Below are 23,040 nucleotides of genomic sequence, written 5' to 3' on the forward strand. Positions count from 1 at the left end.
TTTGGAGTCAGTAGAGCTACTAAGCTGTTTTTCACAGAGTGGGTTTAGAAAAACCTCATTCTGTTGTACCTCATGCACATGCGTGCATCCACGCAGATGACTCGATACACAGTCCTGCCAATGGTTTCTCACTATTCCATTGATCTACAGGTAGCTGTAATGTGCCAAGAAATGTAGCAATGGGCCAATATGAAGGAAAGAACACAGCTAGCTACTTAACAATGTTTATGTTTAGGAGGGAAGGAAGGTCTGTCTGTCTGTCTCTGTCCTGTCCATCTGTCAGTATGAATGGTCAAATTTAAACAGCAAGGCTGTGACTATATTACACTGTAAAAAAGGATTCTGTGGTCATGTAGATTTTAATTAATGTATTAGGTAAAATATATTCAATATGTTCAATATTGTGTTTTTGATTTTGAGGCAAATGTTTTATTAAATGTCGAATAAAAATGTTTGGAATAAAATCCACCCATTGTAGTTAAATAAAACATAAGCATCTATCTATATCTAATCCCAAATAGAGAGGATATTGAGTGAATTCAAATTAATGTAATCACACAAATTTTAATTGAAAAGCACTTCCTGTCAAGGATTCCCATGATGCATGGCAGTGAAGGGAGTTTTATTAAAATTAGCTAATAAGTCTCCTATTTTTTTGAAATGCAAAATTTACTTTGTGAATCATGTTTTTTTAAACATGTGTGTTTAGAATATAGTGTTTTCTGTTGGTAATGGTCATTCTTGTGGTGTTTTTTTTCTATACAGTCTATGGTTTGCTATTGAAACCAGGAGTGAAGTGAAATTTTATTTGATAAGTTCGGCTGCACTGATCATTGACCGATGTATTGAAAGCAATTCTCCTGTATGGTCGAGTCTACAAGTATATGACAACACATTTGTGGCCATGCGTGGGTCCCCTACCTAGCCGGTGGCCTGGGTCGGCTGCCCCCATGCACCCATGCTATCTTCTTTATGTGTAGATGATTAATACTCAATTATATATCATTGATATAGCGTGGTTTGCTTATGTAAACAAACCACACTCAGTGGACAGGGGAGATGGCTTCGCCCTGATCTATAGCGAGAGTATAAAAGTAACACCACTCTCTCTACCTGATCAGTCTTCCTGCTGGCTGTTTAGCTTGGTGGACCTGCAGCCACCATTGTAGCTGTTCTCTACAGACCACCAAAATGATCATATTTTTAATCACTGAACTCTTGATTTTAACCACCCTTAGCGCTTTATCTGCAGCCTAGCCTCTATTCTAACGTTGACATAGCTATCATTATTAGCTAGACTCCTCACATGCTTGTTAATAACTTTTTTTAAGATGGGTCTTCAACAATGACAGCGTTGTGTTGGACAGATTTGTGCAGTGGTTTTCATGATAGAGAGAGAGAGTGAGCGAGCATGAAGGAGGTACTGATCGATTGTATGTGCTGTGTCCAGCTCTGCAATCAAATACGATTTTAAATAGGCCACAAATAAATCAATGTATGGGAATGACTGACGATCATATATTCCAATAAAAATACTCAATATCTGAAACCTCATGTTATGCAAATATCTCTTTTCTCCACAGTGAAAAGATTACTCAAACCACCTGAAATCAATACAAAGAGTAAACTTTCAAATGAACAGCAATCTACTTTTTGGACTTTTTTCGACTCCACAATTACTGCAATTCACAAGCAGTTGACCTCTGCTAACATAACTTTCCATTAGCAAGTGCCATGAAATTGTCCACATCCACTGTCCTACGTGTTCAGTCTACCACCTGAAAACCACCAACTCCACATGTCAGCTGGATCCAATCCCCACAACCACAGTTAAAGCATGCTTGCTCTCTATCACTTCCTTGATAACCTCCATTACCAACTTCTCTCTGCCTGCTGGTACAGTTCCACCTTCACAGAAAGTTGCCATAATCAGACCAACTCTGAAAAAAACTGGTCTAGACTGTAATGACCAAAACAACTTCAACCTATTTCTATTTCTTTCCATTCATGTCCAAAATTCCTGAGAGGGTAGGCTAGCTGCATCTCAACTACCGATCTACTTCGACAACAATAACCTACAGTACCTCGATGATTGCATCAGCTCCGAATGGATTGTCTGACTGGCATTGGAGCTGAGGGCACAGTGTGTCAGTGGTTTGCCTCCTACCTTCATTTTCATGGTTATGCTGACGATTCACAGCTTTATGTATCCACTAAGCCCAGTTCAGCTCTCCCCTCCAGTACACTCACAGCCTGTCTCTAAGACATACAGATGACAAACAACTACCTAAAATTTAGCATTGTAAGACAGAGGTAATGCTCATCAGTTCTTAGTCCACACTCTCAAAAACTAATATCTGTTCACTCCGCATTGCTGAAGTCATCAGACCTGTCTCCACACAGGTTAAGAGCCTTGGTGTCATCCTGGACAGATCCCTTTCTTTCTCAAGTCATATAAATAATGTCTCCTACATTGCCTTTATCCATCTGCAAAACATCTCCAGACTACATCCTGCTTTAACCCTCCCTCCCGGCAGTCTTCCACAGCAGGTCTACTGGTACTTCCAGCCATCAACCTCTGCACAGCCAGGGCCTTCTCCTACGCTGCACCCAAACTTCAGAACGCTCTTCCCCCTCACATCCACATACTGGACTCTACTACAGAATTCAACGCTGCTCTTAAACCCATCTTTTCAAACTAGCTTACTCACTTTAATAGCATGCACTGCGTATCATTTTATACTGCAATATCAATAATATTTTTACCTGATGGTTGTTTTATTATTTATGCTATGTTTTCTTATTGCTGTGACGACGCCATTAAAAAATAAGTATCATTTTTGTTGTTGTTGCTTGGCTAGTGAGGTTCTTCAGGTCTGTTTACAGTAAAGTTTAGAGTTCATCAGCCCTAAAAGTGTTTAAGTTGAACTAGGGTGACTTTCTGACAGCTCATGGAACATGTTTACTGCCATGCATGTCTTATATATGCTAATTGTCGGGGAAAATGATTTTGACCACTTCCAGGAGCCTGACAGGATATTGCGTCAGTATGTGACTGATGGACAAGCTACATACATGTGAGATTGATGTTATGCTTTGAAGAGCCGTTTATATTAAGCAGTATATACATGTATTTGTACTTTTCCATCTTATAATCAGTGTATTACATGAGTACTGGACTTTTGGAAGCAGAACAGATGTTTCCGTTGACTAGGCAACGTTGATTTGAGGAGTGTTACATCTTATGATATTACATTTAATAAATGAGACTAATTTGTATCATCTGAATGTATATTTGTAAGTAAATGTTAACTCTGAACTCCAATACTATTAAACAGAAAAATATACAATGAACTACTTTGAAAGAGAAATGACAGAGGAACATAATGTGGTTAGTTCTGAGAGGAAGAGCTGATATTTCACTGCCCCCTGCTGGGCGAGAGTTCAACTCCTCCAAAGTCAGTAGACATTTTGTGAAAGCACAGTGAAGGACAACAACTGTTCAGCAGAATACAATCTTTGAGCCATTGCAAATGTCAGAAGTGTGTGGCAAGGACAGAAGCATCAGGCTTTGCTGGAGCCGGAGCCAGAGCCAGAGTAATTAGAGCTGACATTTCACTCTAAAGCGGTCATTAGTCACTTCCAAACAAGCCTGATGTGATAACTGTAATATCTCTAAATTGCAGCAATTAGAAAAGGTTCGCCAGAGGGGCCTGAAAATTTTCTTTGCCGCTCAAAATGTCACCAATGGGACAATCTCATCACTGCAATTAAAATGAAAATAAGCTTGTATTAATGTGACAATAAGACAAGGTATCCAATATGCGGCATTTACAGAGGAAGTATTCCTGTTCTCACTCAAGATTCAGCAGCTCTATTGTTGGAAACTGGTAGAGCTCAGCAACAGGTATTACCAACACATATTTGACTGTTACAGCCCTTTGGATAGAGGAGTAAAATTAAAATGCTTTTGGCATCATTCTAGAGAAATCTGACAGAAATACACAAAGTCAATGGTCATGATTGCATTCATTCTTGATATGATATTGCTGCAAACCGCTTTTGCAACACTGATTAACCTAAAAATGAATGTCAATTTAGCACATTGAATTTAATTAAAATAAGTAATGACACATAGCCAGTCTAATTCATCAGGTGTATTGATACTGATCAAACAAATATTCAATCTGGTTTCTTATTTGGTGGAACATGGTGAAGCTGCTTTGTTGTATTTTCAGTTTGGGTTAGGTCTGTTGTACACTGTGCACCACAATACATTATGGCATAACAACCTAAGACACAAGGATTTGGCCTCAGCGCCATCGATATTATTTGGAACACATAGAAACACCACTACCATCCAAACATCTGGACTTTTGTGAGAAAGTCATTTTTAACTATTTAGTATTGTAACTTTGCACACTTCCCATAGTAGATCTAATGTACACTTTTATATAGATTCAGAAAAAATAACAATTCTAAAAGTAGATTCCTGTACCAGAGGAATGAGAAGGAAAACAAGGAGGAAAGAAGAGTGAAGTCTGTTGTTAAAGGAAGGAGAACCCACCCGTTTGATAGAGCTGCGAGTCTTCTCCTTCCACTCGTGGCTGCTCAGCTCCAGTGTGCAGTGGACGTAGGTTTCTCTGTCATAGGAGCCCAGGATGAACAGTCTGCAGCGATACCAAACAAGACATGTGAGAACTACAGCATCGTGAGATTCTACCACTAAGACAAGCACCAGTAATGTCAAATGTGTGTTCATTGCATTGTGTTTCTTTAAAGAGGTACTGCACACTTTAACGTGTTTTTTGACTAATGTAACATTTACATACATTTATTCATTTAGCTGACGCTTTTATCCAAAGAGGTTGCACACCTCTGGAGCAACTAGGGGTTAAGTGTCTTGCTCAGGGACACATTGGTGAATTCCCCAATGTAATTGTACTGTATAACTGATGAAACACATCGATGCTGGTGTTAATTTTGCCATTTCTTACCAAACTTATAAAAATCTGCATTTCATGGGTTAAAAATGGCTCAACACACCATCTACTGTTTTAAATCATCCTGAACCTGGGCCAATGATAACAGAGTCAAACATTACGGACTCATTTACATCATGTGTACACACCCTCTCATCAGGATTGGGCGGCCCACCTCCCCCAGCCTTCAGTTGGAGTCTGTGAAACTGCGCTTTTCAAATATATGCTGTTGGAGACTCACTGCTCACAGGACTTACGAACCTTTTGCTAAAACTTAATAAAAAGTAATTTCACAAGAGACTTTCTCGAGAGATTTTCACATGTGCACCAATCTGGATTTAGCAACATTTGAACCAAAGACTGATGACAATTTCTTCTTCTTTAATTTTGATTGTTACTAATGATTTGACATGTTTTCAGGTGCTTTAATGCCCTTTTATGTCTGACTCTGAATAACCTTGTTGTTAAAAGATGCAGTACAAATTAACTTGCCTTAACCAAGAATTTGGTCATTGTTTCCCAAAGAAATCTATAAAAACAAATAGTCTAAACTTCTGTCACCTGTAAGCACTGCTGTGTTGAGTCTGGTTTGCTCTAACCACAGAGACATGCAGTCGTACATCTTGCAGTAGTGTCTTGTTCCATCATATTTCACTCTCAAGGCAACAACCTGAGGTTATAAAGGCTTTATTGATCTTCCTCCACTTAACATTATGTGAGAGGACTAATGTGATCGTGTAAATTCTTTGCATCGACGCTTCGTTTAACCCATATAACTACTGTTTCGCATGGACATTTATTACTGTCGCACATCGCGCTTACGCTGTGAACACGATTATTATGGAGCTGTTTGCAAAGTGGAGGAAGAGAGAGAATAGCTAGGGACAAAGAAGAAAGTGTCCAAAGTATGGGAACTCTGTAGTGTGACCAGTATGAGCATCTACAGAGACATGATGCTGGCCATCAAGAAGACTCCGTTTCCTCTGCCTACATGGGTAGATGCTTCCCTCTGCTGGGCACTTACAGCATACAAAACCTCACAGTAATATATAGTATATTTGTGATAGAGATTACTATAGACATAGTAATCTCTATTACATATGCAGAAAACTGTAATATTATCTAATAACAGTCAAATTTAGGCCAGGAGGTCTCCAAACATATGAGTTGACGCCTATATAGAAGGTGATGTAGAATGGTAGGGGAAGAAGAGACACAGTGTGTAATGGGCAGGACATGAATTATGGATGAGGGTGATCTGATCATCCTGTGTTCTATCACACACATCCAACCATGGATCAGCGCGCGCACACACACACACACACACACACACACACGTCTGTCTCTCCAAGGCAACAAAGAATAGGTCTTTCTGTCAGGGCGGGCCTGGGCTAATTGATTTCACTCTTTGGCCAATTAAAATTTAAACATGCCAGCTTTGTACAGAGAGGGAATTTTTTGTCTCAGAAAGGACAAGTGAGAGAGAGTGTGGTCTGTCCAATATAATGGGCTTCGCAGATGCTACAGGGTTTGAAGACGCTGTGTAACGGCTGCTGCCACTGTCGCAGGTGTGATGAGGAAACAGTTATAATTCAGATTGCATAAAAACCAATTGATCAGTGTTTCCCTTATATAGAATTTATACAGGTGGTCGATTCAACTAGATTTTGTTTGTATTTACAACATTCCTCTATGAAAAGTCATTTCAAAATGCTGATTGTTCAAAAAGTCTTGGCATATTGCCAATGTTGGTACACCTTGTCTGTTTGCTTTTGGTGAGTACAGAGAGGCGTAACATGTGAGTGCGTCGAACAAGAACTGTCAGGACTACCGTAAAACTGTGAATAATAGCCCGGGCTTTTATTTGCTATAATCACTGAATTGACCCTGCCTATATTTGGGACAGGCCTTTAATTCCTTTTGCAAAAAACTGAACCAACTATGAAAACAGTTTATTTCAAACAGTATAAATATTACTTGCATAAAAACGATCAAATAATATCAAATACGCGTCATTCATTTGATCCCGCTCCGACAGACGGCTTATGCACTTTTATTTTGTAGGCAGCAACGTAACGAAAACAAACATACCCAACAACAGGGTGCAGGATGAGAGAAGTGTGGCAGAAGTTAGCAGACAGAGAGCGACGGACTTCACATGACAGGAATTATGACTTGGATTCATTTTTCATGAAAAGCTGCTTTGATTCTTTTGACCGGTGGACCCTTACAGACTAAAGGAAAATACATCATCAAGGAACGGACACATTCGGACTTAACGAGCGCTTCAGAGGTAACAGGAGTCGGCCCTTTATTTTCTCATCTCTTACACCATGCCAGTTACACCGGTAAATCTACATTAATTAGACTTTGGCTCGTTTGCGTTAAATGAACTGAACGATTGAATTGTGGAGAATCTAACCGATCTAACGATGTGCAGCATGTCCACACTGACATATTGATCATCCCTTTAAACATTAATGTTTCTATTAACGATCTAAGCAGCTTAGAAGCAGCTAAAGCGGGCGACCCGGCGGGGTTTAAGAGGTTTTATACATCCAAAGAACTTCTCTAAAAACTAGACCAGTCGGTCTGGTGGTGAACGTGCGGCGTGGGTCACGGTGTAGCCGTGGGTGGGGTCTGTGGTCTCTCTGGCTGCGGGGGGGATGGGGGCGGTTTGCGCCGGCTGGCATCTCTCCTGCGCAGCGCATTACTTGGCTGTTGTGTGCCGCTAGTTAGATTGGTAGCGGGGTAGTGTTGATTGGCTCATCTGTAGGTCATTATTGGCTTGCGTGCTTGTCGGGGGTTGGGGGCATCGGGTGCGGGCCGGGACTGGGCTGGTGTGCGGCTCTGTCCTGTGTACATGCTGTGCATCCTGATAATTGCATTTCGGTTCTCTGAGGGGTCTGGCGACTGGTTGTTGGAGGGGTGGGGGACCGGGAAGAAGGGGTTGACGGGGTGGGTTGGGGGTGCGGGCTGGTCCTTTTTGAGCTGGTTGGGGGGTGTCTCCTCTGGATTTTAGTGCCCGGACTGGATGCTTGGTGGTTGTGCCGGGATCCTGTGTATGGAGGGATTGTGCTTTGGGGTGTGTCGATGGTTGCTTGCAGTCGCGTCGCGGCCCTCTGGAGTGTGGTCGTGTTGAGTCCTAGGGCTATTGCATCTGCTGACCCCTAGGGCCGAGGGGCTGTTGCTGCTGTCGCGGGTGATTGCTGTCTCTTTTCTTTGGGGACGGTGGGGGTTTGTGTGTGGGATGCTTCGCTGCTAGGGAGGGAAGGGAGCGGGGGTGGGGGTCTTCTGGCCTGACCTGGCCTGAGTGGCATTGCCTCCTGGGTGTGGGCCGACCTTCGGATCTGGGCTGTTGGGCCGTTCTGTCCTTGGGTGGGGTCCTTGCTGCCCCGGACCTGCTCCCTTGGGGGCTGGTGGTGCTCGGAGTACTGCTGATTGTGGGGGAGCGGTGAGGTGAGGGGTTAGCAGTGGGGCTGCCGGAGGGGCCCCGGCGAGGACGGGGGATTGTTGGACTTTGGGTTGGGGCTGCACTGACCTGCCTCTGGAGTGTGTGGGGGTCTGGGGCACGGGGCTTTGGAGCCTCTGGGTCTGGGGCGGGTCTGCGCGCTGGGGGGGCTGGGCCCCCCTGGGCCCGTCCTGGGGATGGGCGGGGTTGTCACTGACTCTGGGGTGCTACCGGTGCTAGAGGGGCTCTTGCTATAAGCCCTGGGCTGGAGGGACCTGGCGTCCTCCTGCTTAGGGGGGTGGGGGACGGGACTGAATAAATGATGGGGCCAGTCAGGAATCTGGTCTTCTAGCCTCCCTATGACCTCCTTCACCTTTCCCCCTTTGGTCATGTCTCACAACATACACCCTTAGGATCCTGGGGGACGGGCAGCCTGCAGGGCGTTTGGGGGGTGGGGCTGCTTTATTGCGGCCTCGCACTTCTTCCTCCCTCACTGCCTGCCCCTCAATTTTAATTACACATTAGACACAGAGGGCTTGGGGGGTGGGAGGGGCACGATGGGAGGCTCCACTACCTGACAGTTGTGGGGTGCCTGTGTCACAACTACCCTCCAATTTTAGTTGCACCTTAGTTACCACACACCTTATCTTCACTCCACCATACAACACTTCACAATCCATGACATGCATCCAACACAAAACAATACATTTACAGAGGCAGGCAGAGGGGTTGAAGGAGTGGGAGAGATTCTCATTGGCCTCGTGTCCTACCCCTGGAGCCCCGGGCGTTGGGGGTGCTGTGGGGTTGGTGGCGGCCTTGCCTGATCTGGGGTGGGCTGGGGGGGGTCGGGGCTCCCCTGGCGTGGGGGCCCGCCCTTGGCCTAGGGTTCTGCGGACTCGGGCTTGTGGCCTTTGCTCATTTCTGGGCGGGTGGTGTGTCCCTGGGCCTGGGGGCCCGTTGTCTCCTCTCCTCGCCTGGGCCCTCTTCGGCAGAGGTGAGGCTCCCGCTGCTTCCCCCTGCCAGCTCTCTCACGGTGGGGGCATTCGGGAGTCTCTGGGGCGCATGACCGGTGCTGTCGGGGTAGGTTTTGGTGCTCCTCCTTGGGGGTGCTTGACTGGGGGGCTGGGCCCCTGTCCGGGGATGAGATCGGGGGCTGCTGTCACTGGCTGCACTGTAGGGAGGGATGCCTCTGGCTGGGCTGGGGGACCGTTGGCCTGGTTCTCCCGCGTTATCGCTCCCTGGCGGTAGCGAGCTTCCCGGCACGGCTTTCTGCTGTTCTTCCTTGGGGCGGGGTACAGCTTCCCCCTGGACATGCGGTCTGGGGTCCTTTGCGCTTTGGGGGTCGCAGGGTGTCCTGGCTTCTGGGGGTGGGGGTCTGCAGTGGGATTGTGGGGCGATTATCGATGCATCTTGATGTATTATACTTTTTCCCTGGGCAGGGTCTCTGGATGGCTGCTGGGCGTTTAGTTTGTGCGTTGGAGTCCGGGGGAGGCATCTCCTCATTGGCTTGGAGGGACCTGTTTGCGTTCCTGTTTTGCTTCGTTGGCCTCGGATCCGTGCTTGCCCATTTCTCTGTCGGCCAGTTGTTGGACCCCTCTGGATACTGAGGTATATAGTTAGTTTTCGGGATGTGCAGTGTGGGTGCGGGGCAGGGCTGTGCTCCGGTTTGTTCTGGGTTTGTGCCTGGAGTTCTCGGCCCTTGATGGATGGGTGGGTTGTTGGTGGCATGCAGCTGAGCTAGTTGATTTTGCCTCGTTGCTGGTTTGGCTGGTGGTGCATGGCGGCCGGGGGGGCGCTGGGCATGGGGGATGTCGGCTGGTGCCGGCGGCCTTAGTTTTTTCCGGCGGTTGGGGGGACGGTGGACTTTTATTGGCGGGTGCACGGTGACCTGTGCGGCGCGTTTGCTGCCGGGCTGGGACTTGCTGCTGGTGTCTCTCTCCGCTGGCTTTCGCTGTCGTGTTGTTCCGTTTGCTCTCTCTCATTTGCCCGACCTCGCACGCGGGATTCGCGGGGGCTGCTGGGCATGGGTGTCGCCGTGCTCGCGCAGTGTGCGCGTTGGGCTCGTCACTTGTGCATTGGTGTTGATGACTGCGTGGCATTTGGGCATTGTGGTTGTTTGCTGCGCGGCGGTGGGGTGCTGGATGGGGGAGGCCACTGGTCTATGTTGTGTCTGCGCCGCGGTCGGTCCGGGCGCTGCTCTTCCTCTTTTGCGTTCCGTCGGCATTACGTTGTCAACTGGCATTTGGGTCGGGGTCTTCTGCGTTTGCATCGCGGTGCATCTGGGAGTCTTTGTTTTTTTTTTGATTTGATTTATTCTTTTTCTTTCTTCCACCCCTATTGGCTACTGGGGTTCTTGCCTGCCTGTTACAGTCGTGGCGTCCCACTCTCTCTAACAACTACATTCTTTAACAGGCTTATGCGCACACACATGTACATACACACACATACAGACACATTCACCCACACAGACACAAACAAACTTAGGTTGTCCCTGGTAGAATTATTCCTGATGCCTTTCTTTCAGTTACTTATTTAAATTAATTATTATTCCAGCTCTCGTGGCTGTGTTGTGTTGCTTATTTAGTGTGTGTGACTGTTTCTTGTTTTCATTGTTCTCTTAGTTGTCTTAATATGTCATTAATATGTCAGCTGTTTATTGCTGCTGTTCGGCTGGTTTTCTTTTACTATTATTACTATTATTATTTTTATTGTTTTTTTTGTTTGTGTTTGTTTGTTGTTGTTTTTCTCCTCCCCAAGCCCCCCTCTCTGTTCTCTTGCAGGTTTCGTTGCTTTCTGCAATTGGTGTTTCCCACAGCTTTTCCCTGTTGTCCCCACCCTCCATCCCCCTTTCCCCCTTCTCTTGCAGGTGTTGTCCTTTCTCTGTGCTGTCTGTTTGTGCCCCCCCATCCCCGTGTCTGCCCCCCTGTCCGGCCCGGTGACAAATCAATACATAATTAAATAAATAATAAAACAGACAAAGGAGTATTTTAATACTCTCTTGTTAAAGTAAAATCTGTCTGGCACAATATGGTATCCAGGTCATTATACTCTATACCAGGCTGCTGGGCAGGACAGGTTTTAAAAAAAAAAAAAAAAAAACTAGACCAGGCGTTTAATGGAGACCTGCGTTTATTTGTCAAAATCTGTTCCCGGGCCAGTAAACAGGGTAGGCAACTTGGGATTTGCTATTAATTGAAGTTTCATGATAAATACAGGAAACATAGTCATTAAAATATTATATTGTCATTTTAAAACAGGAAAAGGGTCTAGGGAGCACATTATTGTCTGAATTATTACTGCATGATGCAACATTAAGTTTTCCCAAAATGCAACAACCAGCAACCAGGAGAAAGAGCCTCAGAACGAAAACACACAAAGGAATGTGGACAGGGGAACTACAGCAGAAATTCAACTGTCTTACCTGCTACATTCAGTGAGGGTGACTTTCAGTCGGCCTTCCACCAGCCTACTGTCCTGGACTGACAGGTCCAAATCACAAGCCGGACCCAGAGGGGGCTGTACTTGGAATGGGAAGAAGGGCTTGTATCTGGAGAGACACACAGTAAATATCCAAAGTCCATTTTAAATCAGGGTTTCCACTATGGCATTGATGTAAACTCCACTGAGCACCAGTAAATAATATAGTAAAAAAAACAACAACTAATGAAGCTGTTCCCACACAGATACCTTGTCATTACCCATGAATTCACACTTTGATATTACATTTAATACCAGCAGTCAAATGTTGATTTTCAGTGAACAAACTGTTAATCAGATTTGAAAAACCTGAAAGCTTTGAAAGCTATGAACTGACACACAGTGGGGAATGATCAGCTCTGGTTTGTGAAGAATGTAAGCAGCAGGCAGAGTCGGGGTGAATGCTGGCCACACTGCCTGCTTCTGTTGGGTGTGGTGCTTGGTGGAGAAGTGGCTCCCTAAGTGCAGCAGGCCTGAGTCTTAATAAGAACAGTCATTGTAATGTATAAACATGACGTCTGAGAGCACACACACCCGTCCTTTGCTATTTTGGGCTCCTGGTGCAACTGTTGCTGGCCTGAGGCTCCTGCTGTTCTAAATACTGGACTTTGTTCAGGCAAATCACCCACATGAATCTGATGTTACTGTCTGTTCATAAGGGTGCTCTGATGGGTACACACACACAGTCAAGGTTTTGTAAGGGTCAATTCCACAAACGGAGGAAAGATTCTCACTCATCAGAAAGAGAAACGTTTAGCATCTACACTGTTTGTGAAGAGAGTATCCTTCTCTCTTGACCAGACTCTGACAGATATAGTTATACTACATTCATAGTTCCAGTCGAGGTTCCTGTTTCTATTGTATCGTTTCTATTACTAAATGTGAAATATGACCAGTGAAGAGTTCAAATAAAATGAAATGCAGGTTAAAATACAATTTAAAATTAAGATCTGATTTGAAAAAGCTATTGGTTTCTCTTAGTGTGATGTGCAATGGAAAGATTTGTGTTTATATGTAGCTTGGGTTAAGTTGCAAGTAGCAGAATGCTGACCTGCTTGTAGATTTTCTGAGCTGCAAATCAAACCGAATCAGGACTGCAATGATGGGGCAGTATAAGCTCATCTAATGTCAGTGTATTACCACCTTGTCTATTCATTACTGTGTCATGCATGCAGTACACGTGTGCTAGAGTTAAGAAGGCTGAAAATAAAGACTGAAGTTAAAAATGAGTGACCAAACAGCACCAGGAGATAAAACAGACACCTGCAGCTTCGCAGTCTACATCGTTAGATTGAATTGCGAGACGTGGATCAACCTCACTGACATGGAGGTGGTCTGGCTTTGAAAAGATGATGTTGCTTGAAAGACGTCAATCTGCAAACTGTGTAGAATATCGGGTGCCGTTAAAGTCAGCTGTCCACGTCAGACCTGAACCAGCAAGGTACCAGCACGTAAACACACTCCGATTCAAACAATCAGAATCAAAGCCATTACAACAACCGCTACGACAGAAACTCAGGGCTACAGACGGATGAAATGGTTCACTCCACCTGCACTGTGTGTCAGTAACACTTGGCTGGTGATTTCAGTGTTTTTATGCTTCAGTTTTAAACTCACTACTCACTTTGCGATTAATTCTGCACTGTCTGGACACCCTGTAGATTTATTGTGAATCAGTGTCCAGTTATGGTCCTCTCCTCAAAGTGAGAACCACACAAAGACCTAAGAATGGACAAATCGTACAAAAGCCCTTCTAATGTTAAAAAGAGCATTTACAGTCCCCATTTGAATCAATCAGCTTAGTTGACAGTCCAGCTAGTAATGTTTCAAAAGGCTTTAGGCCTGATACAAAAGACAGAAAGTCGGAAACTCTGATCACAAAGCTCTTATTAGATTACCCTCCCTCTCTGACCTACTTAAAAAGGACCCACACACATATTGGCTAAAACCTGGAATGTTGTTACGCTATCCATTTTCAGGCCTGGCTGCCATCATGCATATATACTTTATTACTGCCTGCCTTTACATGCACATGAAGGTTAATGACATCCCATTCTTTATCCGTAGGGTTTAATATGAGTTTGCTTAGGCTTTGCATCTGTAACAGCTTCAACTCTTCTGGGAAGGCTGTCCACAAGATTTAGGAGTGAGTTCATGGGAATTTGTGACCATTCTCCTAGAAGCGCATTTGTGAGGTGAGGCACCGATGCTGGACGAGAAGGCCTGGCTCGCAGTCTCGCTCTAATTCAAGGTGTTCTATCAGGTTGGGGTCAGGACTCTGTGCAGGCCAGTTAAGTTCTCCACACCAAACTTGCTCATGCATGTCTTTATGGACCTTGCTTTGTGCACTGGTGCTCAGTCATGTTGGAACAGGAAGGGGCCATCCCCAAACTGTTTACACACAGTTGGGAGCATGAAATTATCCAAACTGTCTTGGTATGCTGAAGAATTAACAGTTCCTTTCACGGGAAATAAGGAGCCAAGCCCAACCCCTGACAAACAACGCCCCCTCCACCAAACTTTACACACTTGGCACAATGCAGTCAGGCAAGAACCGTTCTCCTGGCAACCAACAAACCCAGACTTGTCCATCGGAAACCCATTCCATGCAGCTCCACATGGAATATTTAGTAGTGAGGAAATTTCACGAATGGACTTATTGCACAGGTGGCAACCTATCATGGTACCACACTTGAATTAGGAGCATGACTACAACAAAAGGTTCTGCCATTGATGATAGAATTCAAAAGATTTCAGTGAAGAAAGTCTGATAAATGAAACAAACTGATTAGAAGTGACAACTGTTGTCCTGTGGTCCTGTTAAAGACCTGTAAATTTTATCATTCTGCATTAAGAGGTAGGGGACTTCTTTATTTGTTGAACACAGCATGAAAGTCCATACTGATGCTCCAGGCAATTTTTCTAAAATGAAGATAATAACAGAAAGGCAAAACGCAATGTATTTTTTTTTTGTGGTTTGTGTTTGTCTTTTCCTTTAAATGTTTGTTACGGCATTATGTTGACAATACAAAGCTAATACTTCCTGTATCTGTTTCAAATTAAAAGCCCTCTAGTGTTTCAGTGAAGAACATTACTTCATTTCCGAACAAGGCTTTTATTGTGAAAAATTTGCAGAAACGTGTTGTGGCAAATTCAGTGACTTGCACAGTTCCTGTATAGTACTGTAAATGTACAGGGTTCTTGCACCATTTTAGTCACATTTAATGCTTTTTAAGAAAATTTGGAAACAATTCTTTGATAGAAAATAAATGCTCATTAGATCACTTTTAATGAATGAGGCAATGCCATATTTGGCAGTTTTATTTTCACCACAGGTGAATGCATTTTGAGTGATCAGACTGTGACAAGGTAGCACTTGACCACATGAAAGTACATGTGTAAATGCACCCAAGATGCATTGATGACAGATTGTGGTCCGATCAGCAAAACGACTTCTGGAGGTGGTCAGGGACACCATGACCACATGAACGCAAATGTGTTGTCTATCCACATACAACTACTTGGGGAGAGATATGTTCCGGTCGCAGTCTTCTGCAAATAAAATCCAAAAGTCTGACAACGCAGACAGACGCCTAGACAGTGTGTCCATTCAGTGTTGTGCATAAACGTGCTCAAACAGTGCTGATTACTGATCATACTCATGTTTTTGGTGAAGTGATTGTGTCTGTTTATGAACGTGAAGTAGGCTGGGCAATAAAACAACAATAATTATCGTGATACAATACTCCTCAATAACAAATGTTCAATAAATATTTGATTTCATTCATATGAATCGTGAACGGATTAGCACTTTCTTTTCTATTAAGATATTTATTTTGTTGAGGAAAAGGGACTGAAAAAAGATTTTACTTAATTTTTCTCATGCATATTTGTTGTTTTGAATGTTCTACCTCAGATTTGTGAAGTGATCCACTGTTTGATACCAGGCTGCTGCTGGCATCAAGTGTTTGTCTGTTCTGACCACAAAGAAACGTTTAAAAGCACAATTTGATTATCGCCATTATTTGCGACCCTGCATGCTTTTGTTTGACAACCTGCTTTTATTTGAAAAAGAGAGGCAAGGACAGGACAGGTGTCTGGCAAGGGGAGCAGGAGAGGAGAGAGCAGAGGAAAACAATATTTTTCTCTGATAATTCAAATATTAACTAAATGATTAATAGACAAAATAATGGGCAGATTAATCAATACTGAAAATAATTATTATTTGCAGACCTAAATTCAAGTCAACACTGTTTAGGATTGTTAGCAACTAGCTCGGTAGCCTTTAGCTAAGCACAAAACATTGATATTTTAAGCTCATCACTTGAATGGCTGAGAGACAGCTTGTCCTGTCAGTCTGTAAAACTATGTGGTTAGCTCAGCAGCTTAAGTGCAGCCTGAACGGTGACAACTATTATCTAATAATAATCATTTTGGATCAGACAGATAACTTTAGCTTAAACATTGTCAGACGTCATTTACTTACCAGTAGTTTGACACTGCTATATGTGCCAACATATATGTAGGTGGACACCACTTTTGAACCTCAATAAAATAATATAATAATATCCAATATAATGGTTAGTGAGTATTAAATTAAGTACACCAATAATCCAGCATCTCAGTTAAATGAGTAGGGGTATTCATCAGGGACAATTGTGTCGTCTGGTGGAGCCCAGTAAACTCAATTTTCATGAATTAAATATTGCCACCTAGTATTCATTGGCCTAATGTTGAAGTAACCATCAGACTTTCACCAGCATCAACATGCATCATCTTTTACCATCTACCTGACTTGCCAGCCCCAATCCAATCATATGCAATCAATGTTACTCTAAGGTCATTACCCTGGGCAGCCAGTCACTTTCCTTTCTTGAAAGGACAGATGTTTTTTAAGGCTACAATAATACCTCAAGCTCCCGGCAAAACCCTCATCATCTCTTGCTCCCGGGCCATCAGCCAAAACAACAGCTAAACCACAGCAACAGTCCAATCAATACACAAGTCTCCTCCTGTCTGTGGTACAAACAGAGATGCTGAGTGGAAATGGAACTGGTCTCCCTGTTAAATGACCAGCTGTTTGCAGTAGTGCTATCATCCTTCCCTCTCTGACAGGAAATGAAAGAAGGAAAGAGGTTAAAGAGGGTCGACTACAGACATCTACACAATTATATTTTACAACCACTGGACACTTATGTGTGAATGTACATTGAGGGAAAACCTGATGCATCATGTTATACAAAACACACATATCAGGAAATGTTCCATAAACATTCATTGTTATGCAGATGATATTCAGTTATATCTATCGATCAAACCAGATGAAACTCATCAGTTAGCTAAACTTCAAATGTGCCTTCAGGATGTTAAAACCTGGATGACCTGTAATTTTCTCATGTTAAACTCAGATAAAACTGAAGTTATTGCTCTGGGGCCTAAGCACCTCCGTGACGCATTATCTAAAGATATAGTTTCTCTTGATGGCATCGCCCTGGCCTCCAGCACCACTGTCAGGAATCTAGGAGTTATCTTTGGTCAGGACATGTCGTTTAAGTCTCACATTAAGCAAATTTCAAGGACCGCCTTTTTTCACCTACGTAATATTGCGAAAATCAGGAACATCCTGTCTAAAAATGATGCAGAAAAAATAGTCCATGCATTTGTTACTTCTAGGCTGAATTACTGCAATTCCTTATTATCAGGCTGCTCGAAAAAGTCCATTAAGACTCTTCAGCTGATCCAGAATGCTGCAGCACGTGTTCTGACAGGAACCAGGAAAGAGATCATATTTCTCTTGTTTTAGCTTCTTTGCATTGGCTTCCAGTAAAATCCAGAATAGAATTTAAAATCATTCTTCTTACCTGCAAAGGTCTTAATGGTCAGGCACCATCTTATCTTAAAGAGCTCATAGTACCTTACTACCCCACCAGAGCACTGCGCTCCCAGAATGCAGGGTTACTTGTGGTTCCTAGAGTCTCCAAAAGGAGACTAGGAGCCAGAGCGTTCAGCTATCAAGCTCCTCTCCTGTGGAACCAGGTTCCAGTTTGGGTTCAGGAGGCAGACACCATCTCCACATTTAAGAGTAGGCTTAAGACTTTCCTCTTTGATAAAGCTTATAGTTAGGGCTGGCTCAGGTGACTCCTGAACCATCCCTTAGTTATGCTGCTATAGGCTTAGACTGCCGGGGGATTTCCCATGATGCACTGAGCTCCTCTCTCCTCTACTTTCTCTCCCTCTGTATGCAACCTCATCCCATTATTGCATGTTACTAACTCGACTTCTCCCCTTTCCAGTAGTCTTGTGCTTTCTCGTCCCTCTCCACTCTCCTCCTATCACTTCCTGCAGGTGTTTCTGGCTCTGGAGCTGTGGAGTCTGGATCTGTGGTTGCGGGTCACCTGCTGCCCCCGTGTTCCTGCTCGACACCCTCTGCTACAACAACTATTGTTACTAGTCCTATTGTTATTATTGTTATTATAATCATTAACATTACGATTGTTATCATTAACACTACTATACATATCCGTACCATTTTTCATTTAGTCTATAACAACATCACCTTTACTGTCTGTACCTCCGTGTGTGTATATTGTGTAGGCTGCCTCCCTCCCCCTCTCTCTTTCTCTCTCCCTCTTCCTCTCTCTCTCTCCCTCTCTCTCCTTCACCCCAACTGGTCGAGGCAGATGGCCGCCCACCCTGAGCCATGGTTCTGCTCGAGGTTTCTGCCTCTTAAAAGGAAGTTTTTCCTTGCCTCTGTCGCCTAGTGCTGCTCTTGGTGGGAACTGTTGGGCTTCTTTAAATAACATCATAGAGTACGGTCTAGACCTGCTCTTTTATGAAAAGCGCTCAGAGATAACTGTTGTTGTGATTTGGCGCTAAATAAATAAAACTGAATTAAATATATAGATATATACACAGTGGGTTCACATTAATGTAGTGTATTAATATAATGTCTGACTTCAAGCTTAGAATCTTTATAGATCACTCTATATGTCTTTATCTGTTGACTGTCGACACCAGCTGATACAGACTGGAGCAGACTATTAGTCACCCAAATCACATTCATCTCCGGTTAAACAGTCGTAATGCGTGTCCCCACCTTTACTGGGACGCATTAATAAAACAGAGCCAACGTTAATGCTATTAGTAACACCTGTGTCTGCTGTGAAAAGGTCTCATACGGAGGCCAAAAGCTGTCAGTCAAACTCTTTCGTTTGTTGACTTAAGGTGATGATACACGGAGCAACTTTTAGAGCAATGGTGCTGGGCAATGTTACTGTCAGTGGTAATGAGTAAAGATTACTACCGTAAGCGAGCGAGAGAGGCAAGCCCCCCTTTTCTGATTTTGACAGATAATTGTTCATTTAAAAAGATTTTGCTAGTGCTTTTGAAACAGCAGCCTTCGGGCCTGTGTCCATATAGTGATCATTCTTCTTCCAAACAACATGACACACAAGTGCTTCATCCCAGCACTCCCCAGCTCCTTTCTGCCAGAGAAAAACACTAGCATGTGATGTTCAGTAGGGTTCTGGGTTAAACATGCAGAGAGCAAGAGCTTTTTCTGATGTATATTTATTCAAACCCATGTTACACCCTTCAGCTACCTGCATAGTCAGAGAGATAGAACATATCAAAAGGATCACCGTAATGTCATATCAATTGGCTGTGGGTGTTTTTTTTTTTAACAAACTCGAAATATTTTTTCCAGCAGCGGTGCTGAAGTGCTTGAGGTTTATTGCAGTGGCACCACCCCAATACGCCCACAAGCGGGGACATTTTGACGGGATTGTGATTAAGAGAATCGCCTTCATCAATTCCTATTTAGATATGAGGAATGTTCTAAACAGATGTCTGTGCTTTGGGTCCTTTCTGTTAAGTTCCCTTTCCAACATTCGTTTTACAAAGTATAAAGGTTCATTTTTGAATTAGTAGTTTGACAATTCAAGGTCAACTTGACAACAGATCCAACTTCATCCGCTGATAAAGGCTGTGTGATACGGCTGAAAGCCCAGGAAGAAGCTTTTAAGTGGACCTTAAGTTGAGATGATTTCAAAGAACAATTTCCAAGGACAAGAATGAACTTGGATGCTTAAGCACCTAAAGGCGCTGTTCAGCTCAGCTGTCAAAAGATCCATCTCCATGACAACTCCATCAGCTGATGAAGACGCACTAATGACGGAGGAAAGCTGCCAACTAGGGCTGAAACGATTCATCGATTAAATCGATTCATTTGCTTACTAAAAAGCATCGACACAAGTTCTTTGCAAGCAGAAGTGCTCCTTAAACAATGAATCGATCAATCGATGAAATAATCTGTAGAAGCTTTGAGTACTAAAATCCTCATTAGCTGCAGCCCTACTGCCAACAGACTTACATTTTCTGATTTATTCCTATGCAGTCATTAACTATGCTCAGTGAAACAACTTAAAAAATTAGCTGTGCCGATTTGTCAGTTATGCACAAACTGCTTCCTGGGCTTCTGCAAATGCAGCTTCCACATGTTTGTAAAAAAACAGGGAGCTGGAATGAGCGGCACTGAAAGACCACCACAGCTCTGAACACAGTATTCCCCCATAGCTGTAGTTGTGACTCTACGTGTGTGCTGTAATGCCTGGATTACCTCCAGTGGCTGCAGTCCCAGCCCTCCCCTCCACAGGACTACCATCTGTGCCACTCAGCAAATCCCAAGGTCCAGCTTTCATTCTCTGAGGCAGCTTCATTGCATCATCTCATCACGCTCACTCACTCTGCATGATTGTGGGTGATGCACGCTCACGCACATTTGGAGTTCTTCTGATTGCTGCAGCGCTCTTGAAAGTTTTCAATCTTGATTTAAAAGAACTGAGTGTTTCAGCAGACATGCAGTTTTCTGGGAGTTTGTTCCAGATATACGGAGCATAAAAACTGACCACTGCTTCTCCATGTTTACTCTGACTCTTTGACTCTGGGGACAGAAAGTAGACCTGGCCCAGACAACCTGAGAGATCTGGATGGTTCATAATGAAGCAGAAGATCAGAACTGGAGTGATGTGATCCACTTTTTTGGTCTTAGTGAGGACTTGAGCAGCAGCGTTCTGAATCAGCTGCAGCTGTCTGATGGATTTCTTAGGGAGCCCTGTAAGGACACTGTTCCAGTAGTCAAGTCGACTGAAGATAAATGCATGGATAAGTTTTTCCAGATCCAGCTTTCAGTTATTTTACTTTTTAATTTTAAATTAACAGATTTGATATGGGCCTGTAACTGCTCATTAGTGACGTGTCTAAATTGCTCTTTTTTTAAGAGTGGCTTAATGACTACAGTTTCCAGGGCCTGTGGGAAGAAACCTGAGAGGAGAGACATGTTCCCAATTTGTAGTAGATCTGAGGCCATGCAGTTAGAAACATCTTTGAAAAAACCTGTTGGCAGAATATCAAGGCAGCATGAGGAGGATTTCAGATATTTGTATTATCTCCTCCAGGTTGTTTTGGTTGATAGAAGTGAATGCTATATTAATTGTTTTAAGTGAACAGAGTACATCATAATGTCAGGAAAAACAAAATCTTCTGAGATTTTACAAGTAAAAGTAGAGAAACACAGCTCCATCTGTCAAAATCAGCTGAGGATGTGTGAGGAAAAACTCAGTCTAAAGGCTGAAGCTCGACCAGTTTCACACCAGAGTCTGCATTGATTTGAATTACGTTTTTTTTTTAAAGTTCATATTGACCAGCTGGACGTACCAGTGGCTCTGTGTAGTTTGCATCTTCACTGGTCTCACGATTCAATTGCAATTATCCTGTCAACGATTTGATATCTCGATGCATCACCTCTAGAGGTGGGAATTTCTAGGCACCTCATTACAATTATGAGGCTACGATGTGACTGTAAAACGAACAGGATACAGATGTATTTTTCTCACTGTTTGACTGTTTGGTACTTTTAAAGCAAAGTATTTGTAACAATCCAAAGTAGTAGGTAGTAATGAAATACAGCTATTTAATGTTATTATACTTACATATTTGCTGACATTGCATAACATTATTGCAGGTTATACTGACCTCTGCTGTTGCCATTTTTATTTCTGATGCTGCTGTTATAGTATAGAGTGAGATACGTGTTGAACTTTACAGTGCTGCAGCCAAACCACGTTCACTCCACCTTAATATATCTGTTCCTTTTTTTGTCTCGTCTGGTGTAGTTACATGTTTGTGTCTTGTCCTGTAAGTTGATTATTGTAATCTTGTATTGAGCACCAAGGGCATTGAGAAAAAAAAAAATGTGTGAACTCGATATCTGGATGAATGACAACAAACCAACTTTACAGCAGCCAAATAACGTCCTGCTCAGCTTCCACACGGCAGTCTGAAGAGGAGATGTTTGCTAGCACTAACTGCCTTTCTAGTAGTTGGAAAACAACAAACAGACTGTGACCTACACTGAACATTTACAGCCAGACTGAAACCTAGTGCTCACCTTTTCTCTGCTCTGCTCACTTTCACCGTCACTTTGTGCTGCCTGTCACGTAGCTGTCCTTTGAAGAATGAGTAGAGGACGCTAGCTAAGAGCTACTGTGCTGCACAGTGTGCGGGTAAAAGTCATTACTCCATCTGTGGCTGACTTTTTAGAAAAAAAAACACTTTAAGTGTTTGTGTCACTTGTTTCTGAGATGGCGATTAAGCTAGCCGCAACTACATTTGGAGTGCACATGTATTTAAGCCTTTATGGTAAATCTACTGAAAGGGACAGGCAGGTTAGCAACTTTATCCTCTCAGTTTGTCTTTACATAGACAAGTGCTGCAGTATGAGAGTCCTACCTGAAGAGAGGCTGTGAAGTCTTCATGTTACGCCGTACGAGAACCATGTACAACATTATTTATCAACTGGGTTGGACTTGATTAAATGTAGCGCGAGGAAACATGTGACAACATCAGGTTTTCAAAATAAGGCATCTATACAGGATGGAAATAAGATTAACTGGATTATATTCACAGAAAGTATAAAACATATTACATGTGTCCATTAAAGTAAATAGACACATGTAATTTAATTTACCGAACTTTACTTTACCTCTTGGGCCTCGCCCCCCCCTCCCTGTACTGTTCAGTATTCGGCAAATTTTTTCCATTATCTCTGTTTCGGCTTCAGCCAAGAATTTT

At 43.4% G+C, this 23,040-nt stretch overlaps 1 protein-coding gene across 1 annotated transcript in view; it reads right to left on the bottom strand.

Annotated features, from left to right (window-relative positions):
• The window catches only part of pdzd8 (PDZ domain containing 8), a 34,482-nt gene extending 22,469 nt beyond the window's left edge, over positions 1-12,013 (bottom strand). The window contains exons 1-2 of the mRNA XM_038736758.1: positions 11,855-12,013; positions 4,568-4,670 (exon numbers count right to left, since the gene is read on the bottom strand). The gene's annotated coding sequence lies outside the window, so the exon portion shown is untranslated. The remainder of the gene's footprint in view (positions 1-4,567; positions 4,671-11,854) is intronic.
• Positions 12,014-23,040: the final 11,027 nt, after the last annotated feature.

This window comes from Micropterus salmoides, unplaced genomic scaffold, assembly GCF_014851395.1.
Source record: "Micropterus salmoides isolate LMB-PRFRI ecotype aquatic unplaced genomic scaffold, ASM1485139v1 Ms_hic_scaffold_22, whole genome shotgun sequence".
Classification (NCBI taxonomy): Eukaryota; Metazoa; Chordata; class Actinopteri; order Centrarchiformes; family Centrarchidae; genus Micropterus; species Micropterus salmoides.